Source organism: Anser brachyrhynchus, assembly GCF_964034855.1.
Source record: "Anser brachyrhynchus genome assembly, chromosome: 3".
Classification (NCBI taxonomy): Eukaryota; Metazoa; Chordata; class Aves; order Anseriformes; family Anatidae; genus Anser; species Anser brachyrhynchus.
This window is the reverse complement of record NC_137696.1, coordinates 103,466,430-103,488,091: the sequence shown is the minus strand read 5'-3', so window position 1 is coordinate 103,488,091 and position 21,662 is coordinate 103,466,430. Positions and strand designations below refer to the sequence as shown.

The window sequence follows — 21,662 nt, the reverse complement described above, 5'->3', positions numbered from 1 at the left end:
TTTTTCTTTTCCAGAATAAAAATTCTTTTAAGAAGAGAAAAGAGAAAAGAAAAAAAGAAAAAAAAAAAGGAAAACAGCATTAGATCAACTCAATCACATTCCTCCCTGAGCCAAGTTTTATTTTTTTTTCCAGACCCCAATCTCATAAATCAATATCTTACCTTATAAGATATGAATCTGTTTTCACATTTTCAAACTCATGATGAAGTTTAGCAAAAACCATTGTAGAAAAAAAATCTACAAAAGCAAAAAGAAACAATAAAATTGTGCATAGCAAATTTTAATTTCCTAGGTGTGTCTTCTTACAGTTAATATTTCATAACGCTTGTTCACTTAATATTCATTGTCCTCTCCAGTCCAAGAAAAAGGTTTTCTACATTTACACAGAATTCTGTTATGGAAGACACAGAGTTGTATTCATGAGTAATACAATTACTTCATCTTTAGGGCTCTGACAGAAGGACTTTTGTTACATGATCTCAATTTTCATATATTAATCACGTTATTTCAGAAATGTATACAAACTTTGTCTTAGAAGGGTTATTTCAGAAATGTATACAAACTTTGTCTTAGAAGGGAATTAATTCATTTTTCTGGTCTGTCCAACTGGATTTTCCTTTCTGACCCTAAATTCCCAATAGGATAAGACTTTTTGAGAGATAAAGGTTTCATAAGCCATATAGTTGTTTTTTGTCGTTAAGATATAAAAAATATCTCAGAGCAAAGTGCTAAGTAATACATAATATGCTATGAACATTTAGGCACAGGAGTCATATCCCCACTCTACCTGGCTTGACATAAACACTGGGAAATTTAGTGAAGGATTTAATCAGGAAATTAGGTGAATATTTGATTTATTTTAATCTCAAATACATGGTTGATGACGTGAAACTGAAATTTACAATTCTGAGCAATCAAAAAATTAATTGATTGAAAGTTCTTCATAGACAAAAAAAAAGAATTTGTTATTTCATACAAATCTGCATAGGTTATTGATTGCAGTTAAAATAGGTATGCTCAAAATAATTAGAACAGCATCATCAATAGTTTATATAAAATATTTTTATCAATCTATGGCTAAAGGCTAAAAGTATTTTAATCCTCTATCTCTAGATCACTTTTTTCAGCTACTTTTACCACTAGGAAAGAGATCCTGCAAACAAAGTGGATACACGCAATTTAACTGTACAAAGCAATTATTTAGTGGCTAATGCTCACAGCTGACAGCTTGGGCTAATGAGTTAGTATAATAGTAATATACTCATAATCCCTAATAGGATACCCAATGAACTTTTGCTGGTCAGACAGTCCTCAATCAAGTGAAGACAAGCTTGAAATGTGTTCACCAAAAAGCTATAACATTTTCCCTTTTTATTTTTTTTTATTTTTATTTTTTTTTTGCATTCTAGGCATTCTGGGATGATTATGAAATTGACTATAAAATGAAGCAAAATAAAATAGCTATTTTTTTTTTTTTTAAAAAAAAAGGTGTCTGAAAAAGATGTGTTATTTTTGTAGAGTCATGGAAAAAGTTTTGGAGATAAATACAGATTAAGAGAAATCTTAATTCTGTCAATAAAAAGTCTAGACAACGTTTTTCAATATCTTGTGTTTAGCATTATGTACAAAAATCTACACACCCAGAAAACCTCAATAAGCCTAAGTCAAAAGATAATTTCCCTACCATTTCATGTTTTAAAGTACATTTTCCCCTTTCTTTTCCTGTCCTGTGTTGTTGCTTTTGAGCTCTCTTCATTCCACATTTGGATATTCTCTCCTCCATTAACAATATCTGATAAACACTGCATTTACTTTTTCTTCCATTTCACACTTCAAAACTATATCACAAAATCATTTAAGATAGAAATTTCCATATAATTTAAATCAAACAGTGAAGAGTACCTGTTTGTTTTCTTGAGAGAAAAAAAAATCTAATTAAAATCAGAGAAGTGCAGAAGAAGATTTAGAAAATAGTTATTTACAATGTATTGAAAAATAAATATATAAAATAGGATGTTCTGATGAACCACAATAACTGTATCTGCAACATCTAATTTGAAATGTTACATATGGTAGCAACCATTGTTAAATTATCCATAACTAATTGGCATTGTAATTGTGTATAATATGAAATAGACAATTAAACATGTTCTGGGCTGTTAACTGGTTCATACTTTAGGTATTCAACTAATTAGACATTTCCTAAACTATTCGGTTTGCATATGAATTGTTCTTTTCACTAAAATCTCACTATAATAAAATGTTTTCTTGTTTTCTGATCACTTAAACCATTGAAAAATTCCCTCAAGAAAGGAAATAGATATACCTCATTCATACAGAGCAATTAAATTGTCACCCTACATATATATATATATAGATAAATAAATTTTTCTGCTGTGAATAGTCTTCAGTGGAACTGAATTTCCCTAACTTTCAACTTTCATTTATAACAGTGTCTTTCTTCAGATTTCAAAAGACTTGAAAAAAGGAATGTATTTTGCAGCATAGAAATTATTTTTCTCATAAAAGAGCTCTATCATCAGCAGTTTCAACAAGATATAAAAAACATTTTTGTACAGAGAGAGAATAAAACACTGAAAGCATAATTTGATCATTTAGACATTGTGCATTTTGGTTGGTTGATCGGTTTTTGCTTTCCTTAATTTTTCTTTTCCCATTTTATTGTAAAGTGTACAAGAAATAGATGATACTATGCAAGTTATTAGAAAATCATGTAGAAAATGTATACTCATTTTCATGAGAGAATAGACATCAGATCTGCCAAGTCTCAGTGAAAGCACAATTCTATGTTAAATCCTCATAACTGACATAGCTTTGACCTTGAAGGTCAATAGTGATGTGGTCTGGTCTGCTCATAGAATAATATTTGATGTTCCAAGTTGTCCTGGTTCCAGTTAGGACAGAGTTAAGTAGCTCATAGTAGCTGGTAGGGTGCTACGTTTTGGATTAGGATGAGAAGAGCGCTGATAACATGCTGATGTTTTAATTGTTGCAGAGCAGTGTTTACACCAGGCCAAGGACTTTTCGGCTTCTTGCTCTGTCCTGCCAGCGAGCAGGCTGGGGGTGCAGCAGGAGCTGGGAGGGGACAGACCCAGGACAGCTGACCCAAACTGGCCAAAGGGGTATTCCATACCATCTGACGTCATGCTAAACAATATATAGGGGTGGCTGGCCGGGGTGGGGGGGCCAGCTGCTCGGGAATAGGCTGGGCATCGGTCAGCGGGTGGTGAGCAATTGCATTGTGCATCACTTGTTTTCTTACACATTATTATTGTTAATACTATTATCATTATCACTATTATTATTATTATTGTTATTATTATATTCCTTATATTCCTTATATTCCTGTCTTAATAAACTGTCTTTATCTCAACTCACCGGCTTCACTTTCCCGTTTCTCTCCCCCATCCCATAGAGGGAGGGGGGAGGGTGAGCGAACGGCTGTGTGGTGTTTAGCTGCCAGCCGGGTTAAACCACAACACAAGTCTATTTACTTCACAACTTATTTTCAGCACTTACCTGGAGATAACTTAAAAGTACTATTAAAAAGGTGTTTATTGCTAAGCAGAATGTTATACAGTATGGAATATCCCTTTGGTCAGCTGGGGTCAGCTGTGCTGGTTGTGTCCCCTCTCATCTTCTTGTACACTCCCAGCTTACTTGCTGAGCAAGCAGTGTGAGAAACAGAAGGTTTTGATGCTGTGTAATCACAGCTTCAGCAACAGCTGAAGTATCCAGGTATTATCAACACTGTTTTTGTCACAAATGCAAAACATAGCACCATATAGGCAGTTATGAGGAAAGTTAACTCTATCCCAGCCTGTTATAGTCATCCTGCAGGACAGGAGAGGCAGCATGTTGTCTGGAGTCACTGGGCACAAAATTCCGTTCAGATTGAGTTGCTGCTGCATTTGTATAGCTGCTTGTGGGGCCTGTCTTCCTTTGTTTCAGGTGGCTCCTGCTATAGTGCTTCCTATAACACGCAAATCAAGTTGTGGGTTACAATTTCAGGGTATATCCATTGCAGGCTTCTTACTTGGCTGAAGAAATTCAAGAACCTTACATGTTCAACTATGCTATAGCTGGGATAACGCGATTTAAAAAATGTTCAAAGAGATTAATTTAATTTCTATGGACACCAAATGGAATTTAAGTACCCAGGCTCTTTTGAAAATCTCTAAGTACCTAGGCAAATTTCAAAATCAGTTCTCTTGAAGTGAGATAGCTTTAAAATTCAAAACCAAGCTGCCAAATTCTCACTGTGTTACATGGAACAGCATTTGATTTTAAATCCCTCAAGCTTACCCAAAACAATAAGAAAATACCAAGAAATACATCAAGAAAGGTGTCTCATATCACTTCCCATTGGGGTAGCTCTGTGTTACAGAAATTCTCTTTGATAGGATCTCCCGGTGCCACTGCCCTGCTTACCTACCAACCACGTTATGATCCTTTGGCAAGTAATCAGTGCTGTGGCAGCAACTTTATGCAGTTGCCTGTTACAGAAACACTTTGCTCAGGGAATAAGTTCAACTTGTCTGCATTAGATGAATTTCAAATCTTTAACTATGGAAAAGGTGGATTAGCAATAATATGCATAAGGCACAATTCTCTGGCACCAGCCCTAACCCTAAGCAATTCTGTCATACTGGTGTTTTTACTATGAGTGAGAGCTTGGAAAACAAAATCTAAATTAAAAGATATTTACCTATTCTACATTTTCTCATTAAGGGATGTGAAGTGTTTTTCAACCTTGACATAAAAATGATCTTTGAGCCAAATTCAGAACTATTTTAATTAATTCTAATGTTATAGAATTACACATACTTACACTAGTAGCTGTGGTGGTTGGTTATATACTTTCAATAACAACTGATTTGTTTATTAGATTCTGGATCACTGTTCACACTTTTTTTTTTTCCCCTTGAGCTATAAGAGTATATAAACTTGTCTAATGTCAATAGTCAATAGCAATTAATCCCTCTCTTCTCCCCCCCGCCTCCCCCCAGAGGAATGAGGAATGCATTTGAAATAGATAATGACCAGGCTACCTAAAGGCTCTTGTCATAAGTTCTTGCTTTTGCCATCACCTTCATTATTTTCAGTATACAGAGGTTTTATCTGAAGATGTATTTGTTTTGAGGATGAAATTCATCGAAGATGCTAACTCAAGCAGTCACATATGTCCTTCACCAAAAAATCATTTGGGGATAAAAATTTAAAAAGAAAAAAAAAATCCTATTTCAAAACCTCTTCCAACATTTGCTATATATCATTAGTATCTATTTTTCTTCAACATCTTCATGAGACAAAGTCTATTCCTTCCTAATTCTTCCACTTCTAGCTAAATTTATTGCCTCAGCATTTCCAGGCACTTTCTTTTCAGGAGAAAATATATATTGAAAAGTTTATTATTGTTTTTCTTTTGATTACAGAAATATGTATTGTTCCTCCTCTGGACAATTCCATATTTTTTTATTTTATTCCAGCATTCCAATATGCTCTGATATACCATCACAACCAGATACCTTCAAGAACTGAAGTTAAGGAACCTTGAAAGATAGAGGATGAAAATATTAATTAGAGTGTGATTATGAATGATGAGAGGACAAAGTCAGGAGAATGACCAAGAAAACAGATGCTTAGGTAATATAACATTCCTCTTCCTTTTAGAAGAAAAGCTGGAAGAAAATCCTGAGGTTTCTAGGAATAAGGTCATTACTTGGACTTCATGTTGAACCAGGTAAGGCACTGATTGGGGAAGACTGTGGCAGTGGCAGTACATTCGGTGTACTCATCTTTAGTGGGATTCTTTCTGGCCTTACAAACTAAGGTGAAAACCAATGGCTAATTAGCACCTCAAATACTCGAGTTCATCAGAAAGTCTTGGATTATTGTTTCTGTCTCATTCATTAATCTTTTATAACTTAACCAGACCATATGCTTACATCCCTTTGGGAATTACATTTAATGTTCTGAGTGCATTATTTTCAAGGTGTTCAAGAACACAGGAAGCCCCTCTTCCATTTGTTGCAATTTTCTGTTCCCACAGAAAGTCACAGTCAGAATATAAAACTGAATAAACATTGTATCTCACACATAGACAGTGAGAATACTGTTCATAAGGTTCTTACCATATATTTTAATATGAAAGTGCTGTTGCATTTAAGGTCCATTTGTAAAGGAATATTGATAGTATCAGTTTGCTTCCAAAACATACCACTAATCATTTTTCTCCTGATTTGACTACCCAGCCTGATGACTACTTCATCACTTCCTACTACTTTGTCATCCCCAAGCAACTTGTGAATTGAACCACTTAATATGGACCATTTGCTCAGCAGCTCAGCTAATGATGAGATTTCTTTTGCTTTTGCAAATGACTGTAATGACCATTTTAATTCCTGATAAAATATATTACAACAGAAAAAAATATATATATATTGGGCCTTTTTACAGGATATTTTACTGGATACTCTTTAAATTATTCAGGGATTTATGGTCAGGATAATAATAAAAAAAAAAGTTAGCTAATCTGTTCTTATTGTCACTTTCTCCCTTTCTCCTTTTGTTGTTTTGTTTTCCCCATTGTATTTATTTATTTATTTATTTAAAATTGACAAGAAATAAATCTTATTTAGGAGTGTCAGTAACCTAGACATTGAATTATAAACTCACATTCCCAAGGCAGTGAGATTCTGCTCACTAATACATGTAGATAATCACTGTCTGGTCTCCACCCATTGTTCCCAGTATTGATTTCATTCCTTTAATACAAGAGCAGTAAGTTCTGGACATTCATTTGATTTCATTCCTTGTACAGAAATCTTCCTTCTCAGTGCTACAGTTAAAATAGTCTTGATTTTCTTACTGCTGTCCATTTTATCTTAACTTTGACTACCTTTTTACTGCGGCATATCTAAAATTAAAAAAAAAAAAAGAAAGAAAGAAAAAAAGGAAAGTGATTTTTGGCAGTCTAATCTGTGCAATTTTATAACCTCCATGCATTCTGCTCTCAGCTCTAGGGCAATAGTATTCTGCAATGGTAACTAGTGACAGAATCAGCACAGGTACCTGATGAACCTTCCCAGCTGCTCACCATTCTCAAGAATACTGTCTTGAAGCCTCAAGAAGACTTCAGTGGTAGCAGAGCTAGATGCGAAGTTTGAGATTTAAAGAGAACAGTAAGATGTAACTAAAGGATTCTCAGTTTCCTCTCAAGAATACAAGGAAATTATTTCTATATGGCAGGCTATCAACTTGCTTCTTGAACTTCAGCAGGCCTAGTGTCATTGCTATTTCTCTGGAGAGCCTGTCCCAGTGCCCAGCCACACTCTTGTTGAAGAACCTTTTCCTAACACCCAGCCTGACCCTCCCCTGTCCCAGCTCCATGCCGTTCCCTTGGGTCCTGTCGCTGTCCCGAGAGAGCAGAGCTCAGCGCCTGCCCCCCAGCCCCGCTCCCCTCATGGGGAAGCTGCAGGCTGCCATGAGGCCTCCCCTCAGTCTATTTTTCTTTAGGTTGAGCAATCAAAGTGACTTCAGCCACCCCTCATATATCTTGTCCTCTAGACCCTTCACCATCTTTGTAGCCCTCCTTTGGACACTCTCTAAACTCTCTTTAATAGTTTTATACCCTTCTTATACTGTAGTGCCAAAACTGCACACAGTGCTTGAGGTGAGGCTGCACCAGCACAGAGTACAGCGGGACAATCACTTTCCTCAGCCAGCTAGGAATGCTGTGCTTGATACACCCCAGGATATGATTGGCCCTTTTGGCTGCCAGGACACACAGTTCACTTAAACTTATTCAACTTGCTGTTGACCAGAAACCTCAGATCCCTTTCAATGAGGCTGCTCTCCAGCCTCTCATCCCCCATCCTGTACATACATATTCAGGCTTGCTCTGTCCCAGGTGTAGAATCTGGTACTTGCTCTTGTCAAATTTCATGAAGTTGGTGATTGCCCATCCAACTAATTTGTCAAGCTCTCTCTACAAGGTCTCTCCACCCTCGACGGTGAATGATCATGTCTATGTTTTCTCACAGTTTTGCTTATGACCATTTCATAAGACCTTTACCATAAAGTATTGCACCTTCAAACTATAGCAGATTTACCAATATTAAGAAGGAAACAGAAATGGAAGATAGTGCATTTTGCTCCCTTAATTCCTAACTGGCCAGAATATTTAGTCCTTTTAATTGGCCCTTTCCTTGCTCCCTTAATTCCCTTCTTGCTCCCTTAATTCCTAATTGGCCAGAATATTTAGTCCTCTTACTTGGCCCTTTCCTTTTTTTAATCTTCAGCACAGTAAAAAGAATCAAAGTATGATTTTAAACTAATTATGAAATAGTGCAGAAAAATATTTTAGGTAATAATCTGATTTATTTATTCAGCACAAAATTATATTAACTTCAATAGAGGTAAGGTCTGACTTACTCCCTTCTGTGCATTCAATTTATTTATAGTACTAGAAATCAAGGACACAAATTTTGCCTTTGTTTTTACACTGACAAGACATATCCCTATCGTTAGTAGCACTCATTCTCCTGAAAATTGATTCATGTCATTTTCTGTTCTTGTTACAAACTTTAAGATTAAGAAGAATCATCAGAGAATTTTAATATCTAGTGTAGACAGTGAAAAATGATTAATTTTGATATGCTTATTGTATAAACAAGGACATTAACTCTGAAACTGTCAAAGATTTTATCTGCTAGCCATTATTCAACATCTTCTTCAGGCTGCTGTAGCTGTAAGTATTTTCATTACCATTTTAAAATTTTGATCAACTTGTTCTGATGCTTTCAAGGGATTGTTTTATGGAAACAAATCACATGGAAACAGCAGATGTCTAAGGAGAAACTGGCCATTAAAAGAGGAAGAGAGGGAGAGATAGTAAGATGCCAGTTTGGACAAATGCGCTTTCTTAATCTCTTATCGTTAGGTATCCTTTTTGATCAAAAGTGCAGTTTTTGCATTTTACATCCTCAATGTCACATGAGGATGTCACTCAACAGATCCTGCCCCATTTCTTGTTAGGCAGGACTGTGATGTTATGACAGAACAAAGTCTGCAATCTTGTGCTACCAATTCTGAGAGCAAAGGAATAATTTAGTTCCTAAAATGTCAGTCTAGAGGCTTTCATATTAATGCATAGTCATGGAACAATCTAAACCAAAAGAAGAAATATTAGGTTATTTTGTCTATCTTACTTAAACTGTAGCTGTAGCTGTAACCCAAATCTTTAAATTATACTCTTTTTTTGGTGAATAATTTCCTTTTTTTTCTGTGTCAAACATAAAATCCCAATTTATCTAGGGCACATGGTCTTCTGTCTTCAATACCAGATAAAAAGTAAAGTATCTAGTTTCACTGGTATGCATTTTAAATAGAAATAATTCTGCTGTCCAGATGAACAAGGAGCATTGATTACTCCCGTGCTTAAGTTGATTTATCTTCATTCAGATAGAAAAGCAAAGACATTCAGAATTACATTTGCTGATATTTTTAGTGTTCATTTTGGTTAATATTCTACAGGCACTTAGCCAGATGACTGTCCCAGATTGCTTTAGTCCCAAATATAGTGTCTGGCCATGGGTTTTATTTGGTGTTTTGCTCAGGTCAGTTTGTGAGCTTTATTCATGCTATTGATCAACATTCTGTACCTGGAGCCTACCTTTCTCCTGTCCTTGTATCAGGATGGTGTCTCTAAAACACAGTTTGTTGTGATTTGTAAGAAACAGAACAGATGTGCCATTTTTACTAGCTGTGCAAACTGGTAGGTTGTTCTGTACCAATGGTAAAAAATTCAGACTGTGTGACACAACAACCACTTCCTTATCAGCTGTTGAGCAAAACCTCTTTTTGTAAGCGTTTCCAACATCAGTGACAACTGCAGATACTTGTCCACAACTCCAGAAAACTGCCTCCTTTGATTTTGGTGCCTATATATAGCTTTGTAATGATTCTTCTGATGAACATCAACAACAAAAAAAGTGTGATCAAACTTACCAGTCTGAGGAGATATTAGTCACTAAAGTTATGGTGCAAGACTACTTCAGGTGCAGAAATAAGATACTACCAAAAACAAGAACAAACCATCAAGACGTCACTGGTGTGGACTGAAAACATCTCCTATACCACAAATGATAATATGCAGAGGCAGACAGTGAGCATAGTTCACTGAGACTTGTAGGGAAAGATAAGACCAACAAAAAGCAGAATGAATACTTACTAGTCAAAGGACTGAATTTTTGATAGAGCAAGAAGCCAGTAGCTTGGAGGGAAAGCAGTTCCCAGTACCACTTTACCATTTGCAAAAGATGCCTGCTCTTCTTCAAATTGAGTAGAAGTAAACTGAAAAGCACAAAGACAAATTTGCTTTCTTTTCTCTTTAACCATCATGCAATTAGCAGAAGTATTGAGAAGGAAGAGGAAAGAGCTGCTCCACTGGGCTGTGAAGGTGAAGGAAATTTCTGCAAGGTCTTACTATTAAACATCAGAACTTCAGAGTTTATAGCAAATCATTTGACATTGTCCTGCATGACAATCTTGTCTCTAAACCGGAGGTACAAGATTTGATGGATAGACCACTCAGTGTATAAAAAAATTGGCTGGATGGTCACACTCAAAGATTTGCGGTCAATGCCTCAATTTCCAGGTGGAGACCAGTGACGAGTGGTATTTCTCAAAGGTCTGTACTGGAACTGGTGCTATTTAACTTCTTGTCAGTGACACGGACAGTAGGATTGAGCACACCCTCAGCAAGTTTGCAGATGACACCAAGCTGTGTGGTGTGGTCAACACACTGGAGGGAAAGGATGCCATTCAAAGGGATCTTGACAGGCTTGAGAGGTGGGCCCATGTAAACCTCATGAAGTTCACAAAGGCCAAGTGCAAGGTTCTGTATCTGGGCCAGGGCAATCCCAAGCACAAATACAGGCTGGGTGGAGAATGGGTTGAAAGTAGCCCTGAGGAGAAGGACTTGGGTGTGTTAGTTGATGAAAAACTGACATAAACAAGCAATGTGCACTTGCAGCCCAGAAAGCCAACCATATACTAGGCTGCATCAAAAGAAATGGGACCCACAGGTTGAGGAAGGTGACTCTTCCTCTCTACTCCACTCTTGTAAGATCCCATCTGGAGTACTGTATTCAGCTCTGAGGCCCCCAACATAAGGCCATAGACCTGTTGGAGTGAGTCCAGAGGAAGGCCATGAGGATGATCAAAAGACTGGAACACCTCTCCTATGGAAAGAGCTGAAAAAAGTTGGGGGTGTTTGGCCTGGAGAAGAGAAGGCTCTGGAGTGACTTTACAGCAGCTTTCCAGTACCTAAAGGGGGCCCACAAGAAAGCTGCAGGGGACTTTTTACAAGGGCATGTAGTGATAGGACAAGGGGTAATGGCTGAGGTCCCCAGCATAGGAAGGACATAGACCTACTTGAGCAAATCCAGAGGAGGGCCACATGAATGATCAAAGGGCTGGAGCACCTCTCCTATGAAGACAGGCTGAGGGAGTTGGGGTTGTTTAGCCTGGAGAAGAGAAGGCTCCAGGGAGACCTTACAGAGGCCTTCCACTACCTAAAGGGGGGCCTACAAGAAAGCAGAAAAGGGACTCTTTTACTGGGGAGCGTGGTGACAGGAGAAAAAGTAATGGCTTTAAACTAAAACAGGGAAAATTTGTATTAGATATAAGGAAGAAATTCTTTAGTCTGAAGGTGGTAAGGCACTGGAACAGGTTGCCCAGAGAAGTTGTGGATTTCCCATCCCTGGAAGTGTTTAAGGCCAGGTTGGATAGGGCTTTGAGCAACCTGGTCTAGTGGGGGGTTGGAACTAGATGGTCTTTAAGATATCTTCCAACCCAAACCATTCTATGATTCTATGATTATAAAATTCTTATGTTTAGGAATTTTATAGCCTTTTTCACTCTCAAAACACTCAAAGCTACTTGACTGAATAAGTCACAGTGTATAGCTCCAACAGTCCATGTAAAATGCAAGACAAAAATCAGAAGAAGCAGTATTCATGGGCAGCATTTCTGATTCCCTCTTTGTTATTGGGTTGAATTATGAGGTACTTTCTAATTAAACATAAATTACATGTAAACAACATGTAAAAGCAAACAAGGTAACAGCAAAAAACATCACTCAGAGATTCAATGGTAGGGGAGAAAAGCCTTGGCAACATTGACCGATGGTATACTGGAAATCCTGCCACGCACGGGCAAAGAAGTTGTATCTAAACTGAAAGAAGATTTAGTTGAATCCTTTTGGACAAATGCATGTTAAGTTCTGTGATAAAACAAACATTTCTAGAAATCATTGCTGATGTGCGCCTACATTACAAATTAAACTGTCCACTTTTATATGTATTCCTTGTGAGAAAGTATCTGAATTTTATTTTACATGTAGTGTAGCTAGATTGAGTACGGAACTGTCTATGGAAGGTGTCATTATATGTGCCAGGGACTTAATTTATTTGTCTAAACTTAGCACCATATCACTACCATTTGAGATGTCCTAAGGTGCCCAAGGCATCTGCAAAGGGCTGGCAGATAGAATAGCAGACACGGGAAACTTCTCTCTACATATTTCTGTGTATATAGTTCTATAATATTAACTTATGGTCTTTACATACAAAGATTGAAATTAAATCTGAAGAACGTACAGGTAGGTCAGAATATCTCAGCATTATTCAGGTAAAAGATATTGTGGAGAAAAGAGTAGTTGTTTTGTTTGTTTGTTTTCTTTGTAACAAACATATCTTAGAATGAATTTTGAGTGTTAAGAAGGTAATGAAAGGAGAATCAGGAACCTGTCCTATAAACAAGCTGTTTGCTTAGCAATTCACAGAGTTGCAAAAAGAAGGAGGAAAGAGATGCATTAAACCACTGATCATCTAAAACTTGTTCTTACCAATTCTTTACTGCAAAGGCCTTTACTCAGTATAGTAAGAAGAAACAGGCTTAATTTGATTAACTCTTCAATGCCAGACACAGGTTTTGAATGCCTTTCTGTGAGTATTTGTTTCTTTCCTTTGATGAAGTAAGAAAACTCAAATGCTTCCCTAGTCTTTGTGCCTCAGACACTGTGGGGAATGCCCTGGTCTGTTAATAATAACTCTCAACTAGAAATCAGAGTTTTTTTGTTTGAAGGCCTGAGGTGACAAATCTTCTGGTTATTGTTAGAAACATATAGAAAAAAAATCCTCTTTTCCTGCCTCCTCCACATATACAAATACATATGGACATATATATATATATATATATAAAGAGATATTTTCTTGTCAAGTAGAGCAGGAAGAGCCTGCCTTTATAATGACCTTGTGGAAGGAGAATAAGAAGAAAACAGGCTGTGTATGAGCCTTTTCTCTTTTTGAGTCTGCAACTATCTAGCAGTAAAGTTCAATACCTGTAATTGCTAGTGACCAAGATGGGGCAGCAGCTAAAAGCAGGAAAAGCACTTACAGAAAACATAACACTATTATAGGTGTTTGAGGTATTTATTGGAGTAAAGGGAGCCTAAGGTTTGGTCCTCTGCTCTTAAGACTTTACACTTTCGACTTAGAAGTAATTGTCTTAAGAGTAGATTGTATGTCAAGAAAGAAGACTTTAATAATACTAAAGTTAGAGATTATTACAACAGGAGCACAGGGAAGTGCTAAACAGAAAGGATGAGGCTAATCACTGCACATATTCCTGAAGATAAAATATTCTAAAAATACAGTGGTCATCTGAGAAACCTTCTGATTTTTCATCAGCAGTGAGCTAATACACTTATTACCTGTTGAAGGAATAAAGAAGAAAAAAAGTATTGTATAATTAGTGCAAGTTATATGGAAGACATTATTCTGGCAAAAGTAACATTTTAACACTGATTTGCTGTGTGAATGCACCCATGGAAGTGTGGATCATCTCTTTACACTACTACAAGTATTTACTTTTGCATACCCCAGTAGCTAGCTTCCAATTATTCAAAAACTCATTGCTGTCTAGCAAAGTCTTCTCCAGACACGGAAACACTCTTCTATGGTAACTGGCTATACACAAGAAAGTTTTGATGCCAACCATTTTTGTTATCATCATGTCAAATATTTGGAACAGTTTTCTTTTCAGTCAGGAAAATGAACTGCTTTTCCTCTGGCTGTATCCTATTTGAGTAAAGATATTATGTTTAAATGAAAAAGAAAGCAATAGAAGATGAAGGGACTCATTTCAATTTAAAAGTTCTTTTTTTCCATGTCACTGTTGATATTGCATCCACTTTACTGCAGAACCTAGCATTTCAGCTGTCCTAGTTGAAAGTTTTTATGTCACTAATCTCTGTGCTAACACATCGTGCTTATGCATAAACCCTGAAGGAAAGTGCACGAAACATGAAACCCAAACAAGCCCCCAGCACCAAAGGTAAATTAGAATTGTGTTAAGTCTAGATTTCATATCCTTTTCTCACATCCAAAAACTATATTCCAAAAGAGAGAAAATACCTTTACTCATTTTCCTGGGATTTTCAAACATTTAGAGCTCCTGCTCTGAGCAGCTGTTATAAACATGCAGCTAGATGTTCAAAAGCCCAAGGTAAACAGCCCTCACACAGAGCAACTACGTACAACGTGCCTAAGTAACTCGTGCCAGAATACATCAGGCTGACTGTCAGTCACACACACCATCCTGAACCTGTCAGACTTGTGTATATAATGCAGCATCCCAAACATTTCTGTTTATAAAATCATACAAAAAAAAAATATGAAAGACATCTTGATGTGTCAAAATATCCCACATTTTGGCATGTCAAATATTGGTGTCTGTGACGGTTGTACCCTGCTGGGCAGCTAAACTCCACCAAAACTGCTCTCTCACTCTCCCTCCTCAAAGAAAAAAGAAAAAGAAAAAAAAAAAAAAGAGGAGAAAATGTGATGGAAAGGGCTCAAGGGTTGAGATAAGGACAGGGAGATCACTTAACAATTATGATAACGGGTAAAACTGACTCAACATAGGGAGGCATCCCTCCCATGGGATTCCATCCTTCCTGAACTGATCCTGCAGGGGCTGCCCACAAGCAGCAGCTCTTCAGGAACTGCTCCCACATGGCTCCGTGCCACGGGGTCCATCCCCCAGGAGCAAACTGCTCCAGCACGGGTCCCCCACGGGCGGCAGCTCCCCCCAGACCCCCTGCTCCTGCGTGGGCTCCTCTCCACGGGCTGCAGCTCCGGCCCGGGGCCTGCTCCTGCGGGGGCTCTCCATGGGCCGCAGCCTCCTCCAGGCCACATCCACCTGCTCCACCTGGGGCTCCTCCATGGGCTGCAGCGTGGAGATCTGCTCCGTGTGGGACCCATGGGCTGCAGGGGGACAGCCTGCTCCACCAGGGGCCTCTCCACAGGCCACAAGGGAACTTCTGCTCCAGCTCCTGGAGCACCTCCTGCCCTCCTTCTGCACTGACCTTGGGGGCTGCAGGGCTGCTTCTCTGTCATTTTTCACTCCTCTCCCAGCTGCAGTTGCACAGCAGCTTTTTCCCTTTCTTCAGTGTGCTCTCCCAGAGGCCCACCCAGTGTCGCTCCTTGGCTCGGCTCTGGCCAGCAGCAGGTCCCCTTTGGAGCCGGCTGGAGCTGGCTCTGATCTGACCTGGGGCAGCTGCTGGGCTCTGCTCACAGAGGCCACTCCTGCAGCTCCCCTGCTACCAAAACCTTGCTACATAAACCCAAGACTGTCACTTTTAAAGAGTTATTTTTTAAAGTGTTATAAATTAGTATTAATGTTATTATAATAACATTATAAAGTGTTATAAATTAGGAATCCAGAGGCCTGGATTCCTCTCATTTAATTTTAGTTTTATGAAAACTGGTCATCTGATCTTGCTTCACTGCTCTGTGTAAAGCACTTACGGATAGACGCCTTCAGCAAACACTTCATTCTACCTTTCTCCAACATCTGTCTTCTCATAGAATGAATTATTTCCTGTCTTACTGTTGATATAGACATATGTTGGATGGTATGTGGTATACAAATCTATTCAATCTCATGTATTCTCTTATCAATCTAAAACACAGTAATAAAAACAAAGTGTTTTTTTGTTTGCTTGTTTTTGGTGAAGGAACTTAAAATTACCTTTACTTGCTTGGAACACTGTTGTCATAACTTCTGTGGCTTAAATTAGTCTGTTCCCATCTGACTTTTGAAATTCTCATACCTGCAGTAGTAAACACATTTTGACTACTGGGAAGAATAAAAGTGTCATACATTGCAATATATCTACATTTTCAGAAATTAACCTTAGAGTTTACTGGGGTAAACTTAGGGAAAAAAAAAAAAAAAAAAAAAAAAAAAAAGTTGTTAGTATTTTTAGCATTCTTTCTAAAAAAAAAAGAAAAGAAAAACAGTACTGAAGTTTGTCCTTGCTCAATACGTATTTCCCATAGATTATTATGATAGTTTGAGGAATTTTTTCAGTCTTGTAGCACCTGTTTTGTTGTTGTTGTTGTTGGTATGTTTGTATGTTTTTCCTTTACTTGAAAAGACTTGAGAAATTAATAGAAAAAAAAAATGAAGACAAAACTTTAACCTTCATGCATATTACCTTCTTTAAATGTATGATGAGGGATGTATGACGTCCCCTAATGGGGACTCCACCATTTCCCTTTAGGAGCCCATTCCAATGCCTAAACACAGTTTCCATGAAGAAGTTCTCCTTGATCTAAACCTTCCCTGGTGCAACTTAGGGCCATTTCCTCATGTCCCATCATTTGTCACCTGAGAGAAGAGACTAACACCCACCTTACTACAACCTCCTTAGAGGTAGTTGTAGAGAGTGATGAGGTCTCCATTGAGCCTCCTTTTCTCAAGACTAAATAATTCCTGTTTCCTGAGTTGCTCCTTGTTTTCTAGTCCCTTCACCAGATTTGGTGCTCTTTACTGAATGCATTCCAGGCAACAAGCATTCTAATTAATTTTATTTACTTCAATTATTTCCCTGTGAGCATGGTAACAACCACTTCATTTAAAGCCTGTGCAATGTCCCAGATGTGTTTCTGTTGGGGGGAGGGAATGGGGAGAAATTAGCAGTATTAACCAGATGAAACAGACAGTTTTATTGTACTGTCGGTACCAGAAGCAGTGAAGATCGATAAATGATGTGAACCATTAAATCAAAAGACCAAGGACTATCATGTGGTATAAAAAAATACCCTGAGCTCACAGTAAACATTTAGAAGGAAGCAGTATGTAATGAATAAATAAAAATAATAATAATAATAAACAGTTTCATACTTTTCATTCCCTATAACTGTCTCTTGGTTATTATATAACCATTCTGTATTGTCCCGGCTACTGAGAGTCTGAAAAGAGTGTTATTTCTAATTTGAGATGTCAGTTAGAAGAAGATATAGAAATATATGTGTGCATATTTTCTTCCAAATATAGCATAGCATAATTAGTATGCAACAGCTTCCAGCACAACCAGGCCACTGATCCTGTATCTGTAACAGAATTAATAAATATATAAGTGAACTAATACGGATGGATGAGGACATCTATCTTGGGCAGATTTTTTTTCAAAATTATGTATACGCTATAAAACTCTAAAAAGTAGTTCTGTGGGTGCTAGGTTCCACAGTAATTAACTGCAGATATCTATTGGAGCAATGCAAGCCTGTAGATACATTGAGGGGAAGATGTGGTTCTTCAGAGTGCCTTCCATCCCTGCTCCCTGCCCAGACAGTGACATCTAAAGTATCACAGAATCACAGACTCACACAATGGTTGAAGTCGAAAAGAATTTCTGGTCCAAATTTCATCTAGTCCAAACCCCCGCTCAAGACAGGGGCAGCTATAGTAGGTTCCCCAGGACCACATCCAGTCATGTTTTGAACATTTCCAAAGACCACTCCATAACCTCTCCAGGCAACTTGCTCTTGTATTCAGTCACCAATTTGTGCTCATTGTTCGAACCACTAGGTGCCACTGAGAACAGTCCTCTGTCTTTTTTATAAATGCACTGATAAGATTTCCCCTAAAACTTCTTTCCTCCAGGCTAAACAACCTCAGCTCTCTCAGCATCTCCTTGATGTCCTTGTATGAGATACGCTCCAGCCCCTTCGTTACCTTTGTGGACCTTAGCTGGATTCTCTCCAGTAAGTCTCTCTTGTAATGAGGAATCCAAAACGTGTACCGTAACTCCAGAACTGTTTCATAAGTGATGAGTAGTGGGGAAGGAGCGTCTCCCTCAAACTGTTGGTGATACTTTTCATAATGCAGCCTAGCACTGGAACATTTTCTAAAGGACACCATGATTTTGCAGTCAGTATGTCACCAGAGCATGCCCCTCTGACAGTGTCAGGGAATGGGAAGCATTCCAGAGTCCGTAACTGAGTGCTGTGGTTTAACCCTGGTAACCATCACACAGCTGCTCATTTACTCCTCACCCTCCTTCCCCAGATAGATGCAGGGGGAAGAGAATCAGAAGAGTAAAAGGTAGAAAACTGAATGGTTTGAGATAAGGACAGTTTGATAAGAAATAAAGAATAAAAACAAAGAAAAGAAAACAAAGTGTACATGAGTGATGTACAACAAAAATGCTCACCATCAGTTGACTGATGTCCAGCCAGTCTCCAAGCAATGGCAAGCCCACCCCCAGCCAACTGCCCCCAGTTTTATTTTTCAGCATGACATATATGTCGTGGGATACCTCTTTGGCCAGCTGGGGTCAGTGGTCCTAGCTGTGTCCCCTCCCAGCTGCATGTGCAGCTTTTTGTAATTAAGTTGTTTCCACGTTTTTGTATGCTTTTCAGCAACACACCTTAAAGCAATTATATTAAGTGTGAACATTTGTGATGTTATCCCACCTGTATAGTTCCAAATTTTTAGATGAATATGCATTGCAATTTTTAAGGAAAAAAAAAAAAAAGAAAAAGAAAAAAGAAAGCAGTAGAGTTACATACGCTTGGCTTAAATTTGGCTTAATCTATTTCTTTATAAAGACCAGTCTCCAACATAATATAAATTTACATGAAGGTTCTTGGTGATGACAGAGAATTTGCTTGATATGTTTAGATCACATCAACATTGTTATTTAGACAGGATTTTTTTTTTTTTTTTTGTACAAAAAAACCCACACAAAACAGAAATGTCCACACATGTAGGCAGGAAAGCTAATTTTTTGTTAGCAAGACCTTACACCTACAGGCATTGTGTTTGCAAAGCATTTAAGTCCATGGCTTCGACTGCTTCTGTTTCAAAAGTAAGGGCTTGAATACTATTCAGGAGTCAGAATGATGGGACTTAGAGACAGTGTTCACCCACCTGTAACCATAAGTTCAAATTGTACTCCTGCAGTACAAGGAGAATAAGGCAAGACTGCTTCTGATGCTGACACATTGACAGATACAGCAACAGAGTTTGATATTTCCATTAGGTCTTAAATTACACTTTCAGTAATGAAAGGACTGTCAGCACATTTAAATGTTCACAAAGACATGCACCATTACCACTTTCACAAACACAGCTGTTGCAAAGACTTTCCAATCTTAACACTTCCTCACCCCAGAAACACAAGAATTTCCTTCAAAACCACTTAAGTAATATTATGTAATGATAAACCCCCCAAAAAGTCCAAGAAAAAAAGGGGATTCATTGAGGATATGTCAGAGGTGTTTTCTTTGTTGGTTGTATATAACAACAACTTTCCAATGTTTTGGGGGAATTCTTTTGGAAAACTGAAATTTTGCATACAGCTAGCCCAAGCTTATAAAATGATTACAAAATATTACAAAATAACTGTCTATGTTGCGTCACATAGATTGTTGTTACAGCTGGAATAAATTATGCTTCCTAATATTAGGCTAGAATAAACTTCTCAGACCAACACATTATGTTAAAAGGAAGTGAAACACAAACTTTAATAGCATTTACTTCTGCTCTCATAACCACGTGGCCTCATGGTTATAAAAACAGAATCATATCACATCATAGTACAGCTTGGGTTGGAAGGGACCTTAAATATCATCTAGTTCCAACCATTGTGTAGTTGGTCCCTTCCAATGCATACCATTCTATGAGTCTATGATTCCAACCCCCCTGCCATGATCAGGGATGCCACCCACTAGATCAGGTTGCCCAGGACCCCGTCCAGCCTGGCCTTGAACACCTCCAGGATCCACAGCTTCTCTGGGCAACCTGTGCCAGTGCCTCACCACCCTCACAGTAAAGAATGTCTTCCTAATAACTAATCTGAATCTCCCCTCTTTTAGCTTTGTCTTATCATTATCCCCCATTATCTTATCATTATCTGCAAAAAGTTGCTCTCCAAGTTTTTATAAGCCCCCTTTAAGCTGCAATGAGTTCATCCTGAAACCTTCTCTTCTTCAGGCTGAGCACCCCCAGCTCTCTCAGCCTTTCTTCACAGGAGAGGTGCTCCAGCCCTCTGATCATCTTTGTGGCCCTCCTCTGGACCCACTCTAACAGCTCCACATCCTTCTTGTGCTGGTGGCCCCAGACCTGGACGTAGCACTCCAAGTGGGGCCTCACCAGGGCAGAGCAGAGGGGCACAATCACCTCCCTCTCCCCTCAACAGAGGGGCTGGCCACCCCTCTGTTGATGCAGCCCACGGTGCAGTCGGCCTTCTGGGCTGCAAGCACACACTGCTGGCTCATGTTGAGCTTTTATCCACCAGAACCCCCAAGTCCTTCTCTGCAGGGCTGCTCTCCATGAGTTCTTCTCCCAGTCTGTCCTCGTGTCTTTGCCCTGACCCATGTGCAGCACCTTGCACTTGGACTCGTTGAACCTCATTATGTTCACATGGGTCCATTTTTCTAGCTTCACCATGTTTTAAAGATCTTCTTCTAAACTCAGTGGGAAACTAAATAGTAGGGAGAAAAAACTAACAATAAGAACAAAAACACACCAAATGTTATGTTAGAAAAGTTCATGAATCCTTAAGCTTAAGTGAGAGAATATTTTACATTAAGCAATTTCATAATTAATATTCCATAATAGTTCTTTGATTGAGACATAACTGGATATTTAAGTATCAGCTATATATAGAAGAAACAAAGAAAAAAATGCAGGAAGAAATTTTATGAGAGGAAACTATTACAAACACAGTCCCAGGTGAAAATCTGAGGCTTGATTCTTCTTGGTTTTCTATTTTGGGATAGTGTATATTTTGCTTGAAATAGGTGTAAATATTTGATTGACTGTCCTGTGTGTTTTATATGTGCTGTAGAACAATGGAAAAGATATTAGTGATTCTGTTGATGAAGCCTACTAAAGCCACCTGAAATCTGCAAAGACACATATTTCTGTGCTTGTAGATTCTGACAAACTATATGGGATGCAACAATTCTGTTGTTATGCCTACATAGTCATTTTTAAGTATTGCATCAAAATCCAAATAGGGCTTTGACATTGTGTCTATCAAAATAATATATATATATGTATTATTTGCATTGTTTAAAAGATAAGTTCTCGCCTTTTGTTCTTAGGAAACCAAATCTTAAAACCGAAATACAAGTTGCGTATACAAGTACTCTGTGTTAGGTTATGTGGACACAAAATAGTAGATGGCACTCACATTTAAAGGAAAACATTGCTAATTAAGCATGTTAATTTTAAAATCCACCCTTTCTAAACCTATTATTATTTCTCCTGAAAAC

At 38.1% G+C, this 21,662-nt stretch overlaps 1 long non-coding RNA gene across 2 annotated transcripts; it reads right to left on the bottom strand.

Annotated features, from left to right (window-relative positions):
• Positions 1-3,508: 3,508 nt before the first annotated feature.
• On the bottom strand, positions 3,509-19,566 carry LOC308192734. 2 transcript variants are annotated; one of them, XR_013949059.1, is made up of 4 exons: positions 18,593-19,566; positions 16,592-16,764; positions 16,123-16,204; positions 3,509-3,994 (listed from the first exon to the last, which is right to left on the bottom strand). It is a non-coding gene; the product is annotated as an uncharacterized lncRNA (long non-coding RNA). The 2 variants fall into 2 exon arrangements; XR_013949060.1 differs by lacking the exon at positions 3,509-3,994 and adding an exon at positions 13,525-13,801.
• Between the last annotated feature and the right edge of the window lie 2,096 nt (positions 19,567-21,662).